This window comes from Aptenodytes forsteri, unplaced genomic scaffold (assembly GCF_000699145.1).
Source record: "Aptenodytes forsteri isolate BGI_AS27 unplaced genomic scaffold, ASM69914v1 Scaffold353, whole genome shotgun sequence".
NCBI lineage: Eukaryota > Metazoa > Chordata > Aves > Sphenisciformes > Spheniscidae > Aptenodytes > Aptenodytes forsteri.
This window is the reverse complement of record NW_008794953.1, coordinates 720,671-738,442: the sequence shown is the minus strand read 5'-3', so window position 1 is coordinate 738,442 and position 17,772 is coordinate 720,671. Positions and strand designations below refer to the sequence as shown.

Below are 17,772 nucleotides of genomic sequence, written 5' to 3'. Positions count from 1 at the left end.
GAGCCAAGAACATGTACGCCCACGTGCATGCTCTCTGCGGCAACACCATGTTTTTGCCTAGCAGAGCTGTACACAAATTAAGAAACAAACCCAAGTTCACAAAACCACATAAAGAGATTAATGTTTGCAGTCTTTGGGTATAGCTGCATGGTGCTCCACCCAGAAAACTGACTACTTTTTTTTTTTTTTTCTTAAACTCGGGAAAAGTGCTTACCTTGGGCTGAGCCCTGCCCCTACGACACTGTGCTGCTCTGCTTTGGGTACCCAGACGATGTCACTTGGTGCTAGTTTGGGTATCACTGGACAACAGTGTGCAAATACTTTGTTTTCGCTTCATAATTTGCTTTGTACATTACTGCTATCAGCGTTATAATAGACTGGGTCTAAAAGAGATATTTTGCAATTAGCTTTCCAATAAATGTTAAAACACAGCTTTCTGCAATGCTTCCAAGTTTCAGCCCTTTTCATAAAATATGTTTATACACACGCACCCCGCCCCGAAAGAGTTATTGCTGCAGTTACTAAGATGGAAATAGTCTGCAGAAACAGGAGAGTTAAAACAATTCTGGAATTCTGCTTCATAAATTCCTTTAACTCACATAACTTGTGTTATATAAATTGTAAATTTGATAATAAGGCAGCTGAAAATAAGTCTAGTCTTGTAAGTTGTGTGGGTGTATGGTTATGCTTATTTAAGTTTAGGTATCCACGTTACTTTGTAAGCATATGTTTAAGTATGCTTTCGTGGATATCCATGCTCTCTGTGTGCATGTTTTGTTTCAGTATTTAGGAAAAATATCACTATGCCATATTGTGTAAAGCTTGTGAAATCTTTTTGTTAGGTAAAAGTGAACAAAGCCAGTTTTTCAGCTAGTACCCTCATGCTACTAAACTGGCTGAAGAGAGAGGAAGGAGAGATGGTGAGGCACAAAAGTACAGCTGAGATCTGTGTGGCCTTGCTAGTGGTGATTTAGAAAAGTAACTTCTCTTGCTTTTTCTATAAAGTGGTTCACATCTGGATACTGTTACAACAGGAAGGATTGCCTGACGATCAGTCACAGCCAGCCTAAAGATACCAACAAATAAACAACTGTTCCTTTGATTCATTTGTGTGTGACGGACAGCTTAACATACTGAAAATCTGTGGGTCTTTTGTTTGCTAATGCAGCGTATGGCACAAATAAGGCCCCCTACTTTTTTTTTTTAATTATTCTTTTGGAAATGGACTGGTCTCAGAGGCAGTATGTAGCCCAAGTTGGGATGTCCATTTCCTGCAGTGGCTTATCTGCCCAACAACGTTCGCCTTCCTCCAAATGGGTATTTGAACTTCTGTTGAGGGGTAGAGGACATGACATGCATTTCACCAAAACGATAAGGTAAGCTTAAATTTACATTCAAATGCAGCAGTACGGAAAAACAACTCGGACCAGCTTGTATAGCTCAGCGCACGTAGCCTGAGTAAATGAATGCCTCCTTGCTCCTGGGTGTGACTGGCCACTGCCCCCAGTTAGGGAGGATGAGCAACGGCAGTTCTCATCCTGAGCCGCTGAGCTCGCACAGCGCAAAAGCTTTCGGCATCTCTTCACTTGAGAGGAGAAGCGAGCTGAATATGGTGACATTTCCTCCAACAAAACCACATCTGTTCATGTGCCTTTATGGGGATCTTTAACAAAAGGGCTCCAAAGCCCAAGTTCAACCGTAAGTAAGGAAGGGGATTTGAAAACTAATTTCTGGTGCACTGCTCCCAGATTATGGAGGCCTCGCTATCAGTAACATACCCATACATATGGTGGGTTAAAGGAAGGAAGGAAGAAAGAAAGAAAGAAAAAAAGCTAAATACACAGCTTACAATACAAGTTACTTGGACTGCATCACTACAGAATCAAAATAAAAGATTGAAAATACATATGGTGACTATACTAAACTAATTATTAAAGGAGGGCCATATGGAGAAAAATAATTTGCAGGAATAATACAAGCCTCGTAAGAAGCTATGTTATCTTTACATCATTTTTTACGTTTCAAATTGTGTGTGTGTGTATATATACAAACATACAGCTTCACATATCATACTGCAGTATCTCTTAAGTAGTCAAGTTTTTTATTATGTCCAATTATTCACACAGTGAAATATGCTGCTCTGTTTTAGCTTATTTAGATGTACATAATAATTATTTTCCAAGCTTCGCTGTCCTTCTCCACACACTATATACGTCAGACCTTTCCAATTATATCAACTGCAGTTTTATTTCCATGTAATGATGGCACAACTTGTAAATGATTTATATAAAACTAGCCATGCACCAACTTCTAATTCCTCCTAGAAAAAGGTCTGAAGATGAACAAAAGATTTAAGCTGCTGCTTTTAAATAAAACATACTGGTATCCTTCAGTTTGTATTTAGAATTGTTTTCTTTAATAAACGTGTGCTTTCAAACTTTTTTTTTTAAAATGTCATTTGCCTTTATATGTTTGTGTACCTGTTATCTTTGTGATCTTTATCATTATTACACTGGGCAAAACAAAAAAGGGGGGGGAAATCAGACTTAAGAACTATGTCAACATTTCCAGTTCCCTGTCATTCCCTCTAATCATTTAGAGCGATATAGCTTCTGGTTAACACTAAACATCTCGTGATATCGTTGAAGGCAGGGCTTAGCCCTATCTGTATATCTTGACATTTTTAAGTGTTGCCAAATTTCTCTTCTTGCTACCACAGCTAAAGAAAATCCTCAAATAAACAAAAAAATGAAGCATGATTTCACAAAAGGCCAGACTGGTTACTTGCTTGCAGACCTGCGCCTCCATTTGCAATCCACCCCTAGTTGGGAAAGGTCCGAGTACACACAAAATGTCAACCTTGCTCATCCTTGAACGTTTTCCTTTATTATTCAACACATATTTATTATACAGAGCCCACTGCCAGAAAAGACAGGCAGGATAACTGTGTATAATGTAAGGGACCTTCCCAGCTTTGCATTTCAACTGTTTAGGATTTCACAGAGAAATAACTACCCCTTGTTTCCTCATTGAGAAACAAAGTATTCCTATCATTATGCAGAAAAGGGGAGGGGGGGAAGGAACCTTGGTTTGTAAAATGTAAATCCAACAGCAAGGGAAAAATGCCGGAAAACTTGGTTGTATACTAAGTATGCTCACACACGTGAGGATCTCTGAACTCTTCAGAGTTGTGTCAAGTTTTACAGGCAACACAGTACCCTCCCAAATCCTTAACAGCCAGAAATGGTGCCAGGCACAGTAACCACAGCCCAACGGCTCACCGACACAACCCCTTGCAACCCCACACCACTCTCCCTCCGCAGAGCTGCGACCGACTTCTCAGGCAGCACCCCTGGCATTCTGCTGCTTCCACGTTGATGACAAGGTGAATATGGTAGCATGCCCTCAAAAATCACTTTAAAAAACAAAACCACCCAAAACCACACAACTATGTGACTCATCATTTTGACAGCCTGTTCCAGATCAGAAATAAGCTTACATATATTTAAATACATTTAAGATGGCTGTTCGCAAATTAAAGCCAGGGTTGCATTGATTTGGCTTCCTGCTTCCCCACCCCACCATTGTGAAAGATGGAATTACCTCACTGTAAAAATACCAGCAGGGGGGATTTGCACCAAAATGGAGGCTGCCCAGGCCCATGCTGCTCCCTCCCTGATGTTGATGTCAGTGTGGAATATCAGGCACGTTTTCCTCCTCCAAACCGAGTCCCCCCCCCCGCCTCTACCCTGCACTAGCAGGATCCAAAGAGGACCTTGCTCTGTGTCACACACAACAAGGCCCTGAAATGGGTCATCAGCTCTATCCCTAGCAGCTGCAACCCGCCGCGGCGGTGCGGGCTCGAGGCTGGGGCTTCAAGGCAGGGGCCTGGCTGCCAGAACTGGGCTGCCACAAGGAACCAAAGCTGGACGGGGAACCTCTGGGCTCTCTGCCTCTCGTGGAGTAACCCCAGTGGCTTCTTCAGCAGGACGCAGAGGGCAAAAACCATGGGAAGGAGAGCAAATGGCAAGAACAGCAACTGTTGGTCACAAGGATTTCATGTTCTTTCTATATGCAATTAGTGTGCAGAGTGAACAGCTGATTTTAGCATCCTCAGCCTTCCATGTTTAGTTGCATTCCTTTTCTCCTATTTAACTCCTCCCATCTTAAAAAAAACAAACAAAAAACCACAGAAAAAACCAAGTATCTGCCTTTATTTGTAAGTCAGGGAAACTGCTTTGCTTGAGTTCCAGGACCCAAAGTTGCACTAAGTTTACTGAATTTTACCTGAAGCATCGCATCATTTTTAGACTGTTAACATTTATATCTGGATAACACTGATCTCTAATTGTGCTAATTTTAGAACAATTTGAGCCAATTCCAAAACCAGGACCAAACTACTGAACCACCATAGATAAAGCTCAGTTAAAATCCTGTGCTGGCTTTCCTAAACCGGTATCTGAAACCATACACCTCATCAATATTATGGATTAATACTGACTTTTACTCTTCAGCTCGCAGTATTTCTCCAGCTGTATTTAATGGTCATTACTACAATTATCTGCATTTTAATTTTTCAGCATTCACATTTTTCTACTACTCCCTCCAACAGATTTTTTTTTTTTTTTTTTTTTACTTGGCCCACTGCCTTTCCTCACAGTGTCCATAATCCGTAGAGAAGAGATTGCTGATGGCGTTATCACAGGCAAACAGAATGAAGCTAATGGTAACAGGCACTCCTTGCTAGGTAATTATTATAGGAGAAAGAATGCAAATGAGCCCTAATCTGTCTCACACAATGGCAGAGGTCTCGGATTTGCATTAAACCTTTTGCAGCACTCTCCCAGATCGGGGACTCTGCAGATAACAATGCATCTGCAGCACAGGCTGCTCCTTCCACTCAGCGTGGTTATTAAATTGTGCCCCCAGCAGGTACAGTTGTCCCTGAATGACTTCCCTCCCCCCCCCCTTCATTGCTCTGGTCCCCTCCTCCTTCCCTCTTCCCCCTTCAGCTTTGCTGGGGGAAAAAAAAAAGCTAATTGTGCATGCCATTTGGCTTGATTCATGTTTACAATGAAGAAGCAAGCACTGTTTGGTAATTATAAGAGGGGAATGGACATCAGGAAATCTCTGTTCTATTCCCAGCTATGTCATTTACTTGCCAGGGGACTGCAGGGAAATAACTTTGCTTTTCTGTGCATCCACGTGTTCAGCTAGAAATATAGGGTTGACATTTGTAGTGGCCCAATAGACTCTTTCATTTTACAATGGCATCTTCAGGAAGCAAATGCTAGACTTTGCTTGAATCTAGGCTGAGCTCATGAAAAGCCGCGGTCCTTCAGAAGAACCTGGATCTCAATTCCCCATCTGATAATAGGTTGTAAAGAATGATACTCTTTTCCAGCACTGTGTCCTGCTATAGAAGGACCTAAACTAACACCTGCCAGCTGGGGCTGTGCTCAGTGCCCACAAAGGTGTCTGCCCACAAGCAGATCTTATAAGAAGGTGGTGTAGGAATTACATTTGAGGTGCTCTGATCACAGGTCACATAGCATCAGGGCAAAACGCCATTTTCTCAAACCTCACCATCTGCAGTGTCTTCCGTTATGGCTTGTTTGGATTAAGAGCATGGGATTCAAATGTACCGAACCCTTCCCTACGGAGTCCCTAGTTTGAAGGCAAACCTCCTTACTAGGATGCGAGGTGGAGCAGACTTTTTCCAGCACAAGTGCCTTCTTGAACACTCATTTTCTCCTGAGACACTTTTGTCAAGTGAGACAAAATACAGTAATATTTTATTTTCAAAATTGATCTTCAGGAATCAGAAAGTATCTGCCACAAAAACACTTTTTTTGTCTATTGACAAGATGACAGAGACTACCAGACTCTCTATAAATGGGTCTATAAAGCAACTTCTCAGCACATAAAAAAACCCAACCAAAACCATACACATTGTCTGTGAGGAATGGTTTCAAAAAACAAATACAGTAATATTTTATTTTCAAAATTGATCTTCAGGAATCAGAAAGTATCTGCCACAAAAACACTTTTTTTGTCTATTGACAAGATGACAGAGACTACCAGACTCTCTATAAATGGGTCTATAAAGCAACTTCTCAGCACATAAAAAAACCCAACCAAAACCATACACATTGTCTGCGAGGAATGGTTTCAAAAAATCAAGATGAACCACCAAATTCAGCTGCACATCATCACTACTATTCCAGTAGCACTTGTTTAGTTTTGAGTTTATATCTGAAATACTAACCATATGCAAAGACTTCCTGGAAATCTGTTATTAGGCAGGTGTCACACTAATTCAAATTAAAGTAATTTCACAAATAATTAAAAGATACTTGCTACCAAGTTATTGACATGAGATATAAAGTAGCTACAGTTAATTAAGGTGCACTAAGTGTATGGGGACCAATGATGTCTGAAAGGAAATATTCTTTTTCAGATTCCTTATGCTGGGGGGGGGGGGGGTGGGGGGTGTCAAAACTGGATTCTGCAAGCACCATATGTAACTATTTTCACTTCTTTCCAACCGAGAATTTGGGGACTTATGTAAGACTGTATCAAACAACTTAAATTTGAGTCCTAACCACAAACGCAAACAGTGTTCTATGCCAGGCCTAGAGTGAGACACTCAGGGAACCCCCAAGAGCCAAAAAAAATTCGAGCAGTCACCAAAAAACAGCACAATGACACATGACTAGATACCACCACTCTCAATTACACCATTCAGACACATTAATCAACCGCTGCATTTGCTCTGGAGACAGCTACATGCTTTGTTCCTTCATCTATGAGGTTTTTTCTTCCTTTCTGAATTTACCAATGCCAATACTGGCAAGCAGCTCCTCTAGAAATCGGCTGTGGGTATTTTTAAAGCCTCCGTAGCTGTCTAGATTGGGTAAATGCTTCAAGTATAGTCCCTACTAAACTATTGCCAGAAATTAACAAATGGATATTTTTTTAAACAATAGTTAAAAAACCCCACAGCTACAGAAAGGGCTGTAGTTTTTTAATGCCATGTAACAAGTTAATTTTTCAATAATCAAAGTTTTGCTCATTTCCATCTCATGGAGCAGTAGGTGGGGCAGTGCTACTTCTTGATGCAATTACTGGATTATGCTATGCTTGTCTCTAAGTCAGACTAATAGATTGCTGGGATCCTCAACCAACAGCAGTACTGAGTGCAAGTATTACATGGTACAGTCATTACACCTGAACAATCAGTAGCTAGTTAAAAAAAGTACTTATTTTTAAATGATGCTTCGCCTCTGTTATGATACTGAGGTTATCTGAAAGGACCTTTTCCCATCTGCACTGACACTTAAGGCTCTTGCCACTTGGAAGGACGGAGGTGGTACAAGGTTATGAATGAGCAATCTTTACATCAGAAAAGCAAAAGCTGTCTTGCACTGATTAGTTCACATAAAACAAAGGAGATTTTCATTCAACTTGTTCATAAAGCTGCAAACATCTTCCCATGTAATCTTTGTGCTAAGTTTCCAACACTAGAAAGCATTTCATTCGGAACACTGCAGAGATACAATACAAGGGGCTATTTTTAAATTTTCAAGGTACGACAGGTATCAGAACCTACAATTTCTTACATTTCTAACATGCTCAGGTCCAGATTTGTCACTGATCTCTAGGCTGCTCCTCCCCAGTGATCAGTTACTAACAACTGCCTACTGGTGGCATTTTTATATACGCATAAAAACCTTCTTCCAAAACCCAGATGTAGTTGTAGAGAGCCTCAGATTAGAATCTCAGATGCTCACCCTCACTTGAAAGTCAGAGACTACCACGCTGTTGCTAGACCAGCGAAAGCATCAGGGCACAGAAAGTCAGGCAGGACAGTCCAAACCAATTTCACTGCCACCTGAAGACACCCGACTGACTCTGCCTGGAGTGGACACAGCTATCTCACACCTCCTCCTGCCTGCAGATCTGGGGGGCTAGCCGCCCTGGAGGACGAGGAGCAGGGAGCACAGATGTCTTCACAGGGAACTACTGCTCACACGGTGACCCTCAGCCCATCACCTAAGTCACGCACTTCAGGACCGCTCTCACATTAAGCATTAACTCAACCAGTTCAGCTGTGTTGCCAAGTAGCCAGTCAAATATTTACAGGATTTTTAGAAGGTGCTAGATTAACCTCATCCTTTCAGTGTACAGACAAGGTCCAAGATTTTGTACTCTATTTTGCATACCCAGAAGTTACACTTCTGAAGCTTTGAGACTCGCAACACGAAGTTGTTAGAAAGAGAAATCCAAACAGGAAAACTAAGAGGGACTCAATGCATACTGTAGACAAAATATTGGCACCACATACAGTGCTGGCAAGTAGAGCCGCATGCTGTGTTCCTAAGGGGGACAGCAAGTAAAATCCAACTCCTAGAGCTGGTGATTGCAACCTCACCTGAACAGCAGCTTTCTTTTTGTCAAGCTTGTCTCTAGGTCGTTTTGTAGTAAAGACAAAAATTGCCAGTGCGCTTTCAAGGATCTCAACAGCTTTTCCCCCTGCCATTCTCACCAGCCTTTTGAGAGTTTCCCTCTATAGCAGCATTCTCCGTTTCAGGGATTCAACCTTTCAACTGAAGCATGCGAGATCACTTATACTCTTGAACCGGCGGAGCTGCCAGCCTCCCCTTTGTTGCAAAGGGATTTACACTTGAATGGCGGTGGGAAGCGCAGTCTTTTAAGGAAAGGCTGGTGGGGGGAAGACAATTTACTTGCCAGCATCCTATTCTCAAATCCCGTTATCTACCAGCTCAACTTCTCCACTTCACAGAACTACAGTAACCTTACCGCATCACTCGTTTGTAAGGAGTTTGCTGTGAGGTGACTTTTATGAACAAATTGCTAATTTGAGTTTACTTCAAAAAGGCTCTTTACACATAGTCATAAGTGAAGTTAATTTCAAGCCTAAATATGGACATTTACACTAATTTCATTTAGCCCAGAGTAAATGATTTCATTGCTCCACAAAGCTTCCTTCTTTATACATGTGCATTCTTTTTGTCATTCACTTACTCTAGGACTTTTTAGGTATTTCCTATTACAGCCCTGCATTGCCATGCACATCGTAGCACATCTGATGGCTTCTACAGCTTTTCAAGAGAGACACTGGGGAACACCACAGCGGCACAGACACACTGCTGAGGGCAGAAGATCATTTGAACAAGAGTAACGAAGTCTGCTTCAGTTTAATAGCTAGTGACATGCTGGCTTTGGCCCTCCACCTAAACATATACACAAGTAGCACCTCCCTGGTGCACTTCTGTTCCTAAATTGCAAATTGGAAGATAACTACTGATTAGTTTCAGGCTATGTTAGCCGTTACCAGGCAGTATCATATTGCTGCCTTTCAAACAGCGTCACCCTCTTGTAAATCCACACAGGGTTTTTGTTTGCTTGCTTGCTGTGTATGCATTAAAGCCTGCTATCTCCAAAGAAAAATAATAGCATCCAAAGCATGAAAGTTGGCAAATGCTAGTCTCTGTCACAGAGAAAGATCTGTAAGGAACATTTCTTCTTCTGTTTTTAAAATGTTATACCTGCTTCTGATTTGATTCCATCTCCTGCATTCTGAACCGGCCACATGCTGAAACACACAGAGAGCACAGCCTGCAGAGCGCAGCAAGAAAGCCGGTGGCTTTGCCACCACCAAAGCTGGTGGCAAACCACAGTCCCCATGAAAACCACATGTGCCAGAGACCAAATATTTTGCATTTTGCTTACTGCTAATAAAGCTGCTTCACTTCATTAAAAGCAGCTTATCATTTTATCTACTCACTCTGATTAATTAACCTCTGGTTAAAATGAATGAGCACTTGATTTGAGGATTCTATTAACGTGACACTGGTGAACCACCACTTCCATCCTTTTCCTTTTATTCTCCATTCTCCCTATACCACCAGCGTCTTATTAGGCCATTTCGATTGACACCCCCAGTACCCTTCGAGCATACTACAAACGCTTTTATAGAGAGAGGTGAGGAAGAAGAGGTCCCACAGTCCAAAACTCATCCAAGGCTCAATTTCCCTGCTGGAATATACAGATGGGTATCATCTACTTCTCACTGTAATTACAATCACAAGCTTGGAAATAAACAGCATGGAAAGAAGAGCAAGCCAGGGAAATACACTGGGTTGCTGGGAACAGGGGAAAAACAACAGTACCATTAATACATACAACTCATTTGCCTCTCCAGAATAAAATAATTTTAAATATGAAGCACAAACAGCAGTCAGTTCCATCAAAACCCCGACTTTCTTAGAGAGCAAAGAACTTTCTCCCAAGCCAAATACCATGTGCTGTATATGAATAAAGACAGCTTCTGCTACAGTATATGCCTACAGATTTCACAGTTGCATATTACCGCCAAAATCTCAATTTCTAGCAGCAAAAAACTTATGTTACCATCCTTTAGCCAAGCATCTGAAGATTGAAATATATCATAGCTGCTCATTTTGCTGGCAAACAGTGCTTCTTCCCTTCATATACCAAATTTTCATCTCTATTCAACTGACTTTATGAAGGTCACAAATACCCAAACACCTTTGGGAAGTAAAAAAAAAAAACACCACCAACAAAAAACACAAAAAACCCAAAACCACAGCCACCTTCCCTTTTTCTTCCTTTACCTTCCTTGTCAAGTTAAGCATCCATTCTTTTGCAACAATGCCCACAGAGAGGACAGAAAGATCATTAGGCCTAAAATTGTAACAAATTCATAGTTTGAGGGAGGAGCAGGGAAGAAGAAGTTGAGGGGAAGTGGAAATAAAAGTTCCTGGGTCACCCTAACATTTAGGTCTAAATTCCTGTTCAATCAGGGTAAACCATAGGTAGAATATTACCAAAGCAACTGGAAACTTTGTATTTATGTTACAAGCAATTCAAGAGGTCTCTCTCAAGAGAGGAGCGTGTTATGAACCGTTGAGTATAAGTGCAAGCCTGAAATTCGCGGTCCAGCCAGACAAGGCTGTATGTGGGAAGGCACCAAAGGAAGATCTGGTTTACATCACACAGCAGGGCAGTAAGTGGTCATGAGTCACTGATGCACTTCATCTGGCTTTTAAGACCATCAGCACTGGATCAAAAATGTTCCAGACCACATGTTACAAAGCACTTCCCAGTATAAATCTACCCAGCCAGTTCAAATCTGCACAGAATTTTCTAGACAAAATTGCTTTGTAACACAAGGCTTCCTGCAGGATCAAATATGTTCTGTCTTGCAGATGACAAGATGTTAGCACAGCTCTCTACTACAATGCTTGGGCTGATTGAACAGGAGTCTTCCCATGGGGTAAGCCCAAAAGGGATAAAGCAGGATGAACCATCCTGGCACTACCACCTGAGCTGTAAGTAGCACCCGGTCCTCCCAACACCCCAGGCAGCACCACATTTTCTAGACCTTAACCATGCGTATACCAGACACAGTAGAAAAGAGCCAAACAAAACTGGGAAACATGGTTTGGAAACATCAATTCATGATTTCGGTTCATACTTTTAAATACTTGCTTTAGGGAAGCAAAATTCTGCTGGTTTGTTTTTTGGGTTTGTTTTTGGTTTGGTTTTGTTTTTTTTGAACAGGCAAATTATTGAAATATATAAAGAATTCACACGCACCTTTGCATAGCTGAAGGATGGATGGAGCAGTATGCACCCAGATGGGTTGTTCCCTAGCAGAAGGGAACAGTCATCGCTTGTAAGGAAATCAGGCAACAAACCAGGTCTTTTTCCATTGCTAACTTCAACAACAACATTCAAATCTGATTTGGGCCTTCCAGCTTTCTTTGAGGGACTAACAGGCAATACAAGCAAAAGCAAAATACCAAAACCTGCCACCTACACTAATACCCATGCGTTACACTTTGTTCCTCTCAGCCACTAATTATGCATTAGCACCACAGGCTCTTTCCAAAAACTCCTTCCTGCAGACTGTCGATTTACACTCCCACCGCTCTGCAGCAGCCACTGCAAGTCCCTCAAGCCAGAGCTCCTCCTAGCAGGCCTGCAAAGCTCCAGAGAGCATAAGAAGCCACCTCAGTGCTCAGGGCAATTACTTACACACCAGGGGTGATGGCAGGCAGACATCTAGCCTCCGGAAGCATCCCTTCAACCCCTGGGAGCGGATGCAAAGAGGAGTCGAGCAACAATGGAGCTGCAGTTTGTCACGATGGTGCAGCGGGGCAGGAGCGGAGGCCCCAGCACAAGGGAACACGCTACTCCACGTAGGACTTACTCCCAAATAAACAAACTCAGTTTTATATTCAGAAGTAGGTCTGTACACCTCCAACACGACGACCGTGAGGAGTACCAAAAACTCCACTGCATTAAGGACAACTGAGGCAGGCAGACCATAACTGCTGAAACTGGAGGAAAGCCAAACGACCCAGAGCTAGCTCTGCTAACACTAAAGAACTGAAGGGTTTTAACCAACGACAACAAATGGTCATTGCCATAGCTACACTACATGGGAAAGACAATGCCTTCAAGCCCTCCATACAGATAGAGATGCCCTGAGGCAACCCCTTGCAGTCTTTTCACCACCTCTCCCCGCAACCCTATTCACTTATTCACTTTGTGGGACCTGTGAAGTCTGCCCTCAGAAAAGGGCTGACCCAGACAACTGAAAGGATAAGAAAACTCTCTTACTACCATTTTAACCTAGCTTCTTGTGCCTAGATATGCCAGATTTTTACTCAGCTTCTTAGCATTTCTTAGACCTTGTATGCAAAAGAAGTGATTTAAGAACAAGTGAATTTCAGCTCTGAACTCCCCGCTTCCTGTGCGTTTAAAACCAAAGATGTTTAAAACAATCTTTTTGGAGGTACAAAATAAGCATCCAAAAGAACTGAAGGGTTTTAACCAACGACAACAAATGGTCATTGCCATAGCTACACTACATGGGAAAGACAATGCCTTCAAGCCCTCCATACAGATAGAGATGCCCTGAGGCAACCCCTTGCAGTCTTTCCACCACCTCTCCCCGCAACCCTATTCACTTATCTTTGTGGGACCTGTGAAGTCTGCCCTCAGAAAAGGGCTGACCCAGACAACTGAAAGGATAAGAAAACTCTCTTACTACCATTTTAACCTAGCTTCTTGTGCCTAGATATGCCAGATTTTTACTCAGCTTCTTAGCATTTCTTAGACCTTGTATGCAAAAGAAGTGATTTAAGAACAAGTGAATTTCAGCTCTGAACTCCCCGCTTCCTGTGCGTTTAAAACCAAAGATGTTTAAAACAATCTTTTTGGAGGTACAAAATAAGCATCCAATCCAGCTTTCTGATTTCACACACACACACACTACATAGTAATGAGATTCTACAGAGTCTAAACATAAAAATGACCCGAAAAACGCACTGCTGGCATGGAAATTGTTTTTCTTCTCCAATAAAATTTTTGAGATTTAAATCTTCTCCGTATCAGAACAAAAAATTAAAACCTGTAACCTTCATGAAATGAAAATCAGAAAAATATCAAAGGTTTCATTAAAAAACAAGAGAGCACAGGCTCGTTGTTAACATAAAGTTAATTAAGTACTTAAAGGCCTTAAGCAGTGGTAAAGTCCTGATTTAAACTGGGAGATGGTTAAGGCTGTGCAAAGTGAGGACTCTGGAAGAACCTGTCATCCTCTCATACTGTGCAATATAGCTTTGACAGACACTTCATTTTACCGAATACAGTCACTGAATGAAAAATCCTAACCCCAAACAAAGGATTTTACTTAAAGGCCTTAAGCAGTGGTAAAGTCCTGATTTAAACTGGGAGATGGTTAAGGCTGTGCAAAGTGAGGACTCTGGAAGAACCTGTCATCCTCTCATACTGTGCAATATAGCTTTGACAGACACTTCATTTTACCGAATACAGTCACTGAATGAAAAATCCTAACCCCAAACTTATCTCAAAGGATTTGGGGGGGAAGAAAAAAAAAAAATCCAAGACTTGAAACAAACACTTTGTTGAAACACTACAAAGGCTCAAGAGCTATGAACTTGATTTATATATGAGAAGAGAAATACAAACAGGGTAAGCTTCCCACTGACAAGTTAAGTTATTACAGGCATGCTGCTTAACATACGCAGGGTCACCCACCTGAAATGTTAGCTAGCAGCAGTATCACCTTTCCTTTGGAGATGGTTCAGGTTGATACAAATGAGAGACAGGAACACAGGGGGAAATAATGAGGGAAATAAAAGTTCTTTCAAAAGTCAGTGCAAAATCATCATTCTAGATGCACCGATAAGAAACACAACTTCTGAAACAATCCGAACAGAGGTAAGGTTGCTTTTTCAATGAACAAAAAAAATTGAAAGTTATCTTTGCCCAAATGTAGTTAGAGGAAATGGGGGAGGAAAGCATAGCATTAAAGGCAGCAAACAAAACACAGCAAACTGTGGGCCACTAGCCAGCCTGATCTTTTGTTGCCTTGTCCCTGCCCTACCTCTCCCCTCCTTTCTATCCCCCTTCAACATTTCCAATCAGGGAAGGGGTATATCCTTCCCCGTCCTCCACCTTTCCTGAACCTGCTCTAGTCCAACACATGGGCAAGAATCTCCTTTTGCTTTGGTTCTCAAATTTCACTATCACATCCAGTCTCTCCTCCCAGAGCTTTTCACCCGGAGGAATACAGTCTGCATGACTGCATTTGATAATACAGACTCTGCTGCTTAAATACCATACATTTGCAGACAGTTAAAGCATGTTTTACAAAGGTACCATAAAGGAGTTTAGCAACATGCATTTCCTGGGCACGCAAGTCGCTGCAGCAGCTGGAAAGGGACCCTGTCCAACACAGGGACAGTTTCCCTCTCCTCGCAAGGACGGAAAGGAGCGCACGGAGACAAGGTGTTTGTGCTGGAGCCGTTCCCAAACCACGGTTTCGGAGGGACGATCCATCTGACATGTTGCAACTCGGGAAGCAGATGCAGGGGAAGGAGGAGGGCAGCAGCAGGCAGGGAATCCCCTCCAAATTTCCAGTGCCGTGCACGAGGGACAGACAGATGCATCCAGCCAGAGAGAAATGGCAGCGGGCTGTGCACAGCCTCTCAGTTGACCCTACGAATTGAGCAGAGGCACTTGTCTCCGCTGCACATCACTGCGTAAGACGCGTGCTCGGAGGGAGGCAATAACAACAACTGATGCCCACGATCCTGCAAAACAGCTTGCAAGGCTTGTGCTTCCCTCAGCCCCCAACCCAGGGAGTTTGAAGGCATTCAGAAACTGTACAAAAACTCAGCTGGAGCTACGAATCTTAATAGCGGCTTTCCTCCACACCTGCAGCTCAGCCAAGCCTCCCACATCTCAGTGTGCCCCAAAAGTCTGTGTTTCAAAGGAATTTTACAGAGCCTTCACTTGTCTGGGAGAAAACAGGTTCAGAGGCCACAAGGCAGCTTCTGCGGGCTCCTCCTCTCAGCATGCTGCAGCATCAGTGGCAGAGGCAATGCCTGCCTGCAACAGCACAGGCAGCTGCATTATTTAGTCTGGCACCAAGGAGAAAAGCTATCATCCATTTTTAAGTTAGATTCAGGGAACCAGCTGGGGACCAGCGACTGCCATTTCTGAAGTGCAAGAAGAGCGTAACCAGCCTTTCCACAGTAACAAAGATTAGCGGCCTGGAGTCTGACACTCCTCCTCCATTAAAAGATAGGAGACAAAGCGATAGACAGATAATTACATAGAAGGAGCCCTGGGGAAATTGCAAACTCCTTGAGAACCCTTTAGCTGGTCTTTATGTTTCTCCTCGTCTCTGCTTCAGCTGAAGGTCTCCAAGAAACATTTGCCCATTAGGTCATTAGCTTTATTGCAGAAGGTAGCCAGGCAGCTGGTAGACTTAGCTTGCCTCTGCGCCATCAAGAATGAGATGGGGAACATCCCAAGGCACATTACCTGTCTGCAGCTTATCCTTGATAAGTTAGCGTACTTAGTCAGTCTGAGGGGTCTGACAAACGAACTCTGACAAATCTCACTGGGGCAATTTAAGACATTATTGCATCGCACTGCCTTCCCAAACCCTTCACAAAGGTTAGCACCACAGAGCAAATCTGGCAGAAAAATTTGTATCACGCATTGGCCTCCCCAAATGAGAGCCTAGCAAGTTAGCATAAACCCGTTCTCAGAGCTGGTTTAAGTTAAGACATCAACTGTGAACTGGAATGGCTGAGGTCTAGACAGGAGATATTGCCTCCACTACAAGGAGCATTAACGTTTATCACAAAGATGGAATGGGAAATGACATCTCAAAGCACTGCAGCCAGTTCCTAAGCAAATACAAATCTAAACACTGAGTTTTGGTACTAAAATACATATGCAATTTGTCTAGCAAATGACTTGAGTCTACTCATGCAGCTCAGGATGCTCTATGAATCACAGCACTAATTTTTTGTACTTTATATATCCTGACACATAAATTGAATGTCTTGAAGTGGAAAGACAGACATGGATTACAGGTGGATCACATGTAGTTATCAGGAGATAACTACAAAATTTAATTGCTTAGAAGTATTACAAAAAAGGCACTACATTTGAACTCTCACCCACCACATTTTGCACTTCTGCCCAAAACTAAAAAAAAGTCTGGAGAGATAAGGAATTGCTATCTGTTTCCAACTCTTCACAAAACACACCATTCAGAGCTAGAGCTGGGGTTCCAGCTGGTTCCTATCTTATCTGCCAGTGGTACAACCAGCCATGAAACTATGAAGGACCCCAGAGAAGACAATCAGGTTTTTAATTAAAAAACAAAAAAAAACCCACAAAACAAAAAACACCCAACACAAAACAACACAACTAAACAACCGAAAACAAAAAAAAACCCACAAAACAAAAAACATCCAACACAAAACAACACAACTAAACAACCAAAAATCTGTATTTATCTGATTAGATGTACATGTGTCTCAAAAAGTGCTTCTTTTATTATTATCATACAATTCTTCCACTTGGCTTCTCCAGACCTAACTCAATGTCTGTTCATCTAAGCTGATATTCAGACAAAGATTTAGTTCATCAGTCTGCAATGTAACAGTTACATAATTTTTTCTCTGCAAGCATTTAAAATGTATCTTGTCTTCTAGTTTTTCCCAAGGGACTGTATCCTGCACATAGAAGTAGAGTGAGAAGCACACGAAGCTTCTGTTTGCGTCACACTGTTAGAAGGGCAATCCACACTAACCAGAAGACTTGTCTAAACTCTAAGTAGACAAGCTTCTTCTAAAATCACCCTCATTTCCAGAAGGAGCTGAGCAGGCAAGACACCTCAAAAAGCAGATAACAATTACCTCTTACCTTTCTGAAGAGGCCGCCGCCAATTAGCGCATTCCTGGAGCTTCTAATTCAGGCAAGAAGAAAGGAGAGGGAAAAAAAAGAAAAAAAAAAAAGAAGGAGCAGGGAGCCGTTTTCTTCCTCAGCACAACAGTATTTCCTAAGGGGTGGAAAAAAAGAAGAAAAAAGAAACAAGTAAATGTTAGCTTTCATGCTTTTTGAAGAGGCTACAGATTACAACTCCTCCTTGGAAGTTGTGCGTCTCCTTCTCCAGTTCCAAAATACCAACCTGACCTGTCCTTTATTTTCTCCTTCTATCATCACCTTATCAAAATATGGAATGTGAAGGTCAAGTCACCCTCTGCTAAGAAAAACTAAGATGGAGTCATGTCAGAACGGCATGAAGTTCCACACTAGAATGGGATAAACTCCAATTTAAAAATATTCTTGAGCACTCACTCTATTAAGTAAACATGCTTCAGCCAA

General features: G+C 42.2%; 1 protein-coding gene across 5 annotated transcripts in view; it reads right to left on the bottom strand.

Moving 5' to 3' along the window:
• ZMIZ1 (zinc finger MIZ-type containing 1) overlaps positions 1-17,440 on the bottom strand; it is a 318,248-nt gene extending 300,808 nt beyond the window's left edge. For all 5 annotated transcript variants that reach the window (XM_009275432.2, XM_009275436.2, XM_009275435.2 and 2 more), the window contains exon 1: positions 17,311-17,440. The gene's annotated coding sequence lies outside the window, so the exon portion shown is untranslated. The remainder of the gene's footprint in view (positions 1-17,310) is intronic.
• Positions 17,441-17,772: the final 332 nt, after the last annotated feature.